Here is a 210-nt window from a genome sequence, read left to right as displayed (position 1 = left end):
GGGAGTAGAGGGGGAAAATGTCTGAGGAGCAGAGGTTGTGTAAGAGGATGTAGTAGAAAATCGGGTTGAACATTTGGACTGCCAGGGGGACAGGAAACGAGTTGCTTTGGGTTTTGGGAGAGAAAAAAGTTTGGGATTTGACTGGAAAAGAAACTTTTCATGTTTCCGTCTCGTGAGAGAGTTGTTATATGAATAGAAGTACTAAAAAAA

This window comes from Penaeus monodon, chromosome 28 (genome assembly GCF_015228065.2).
Source record: "Penaeus monodon isolate SGIC_2016 chromosome 28, NSTDA_Pmon_1, whole genome shotgun sequence".
NCBI lineage: Eukaryota > Metazoa > Arthropoda > Malacostraca > Decapoda > Penaeidae > Penaeus > Penaeus monodon.
Note: the sequence above shows the minus strand (reverse complement) of the source record.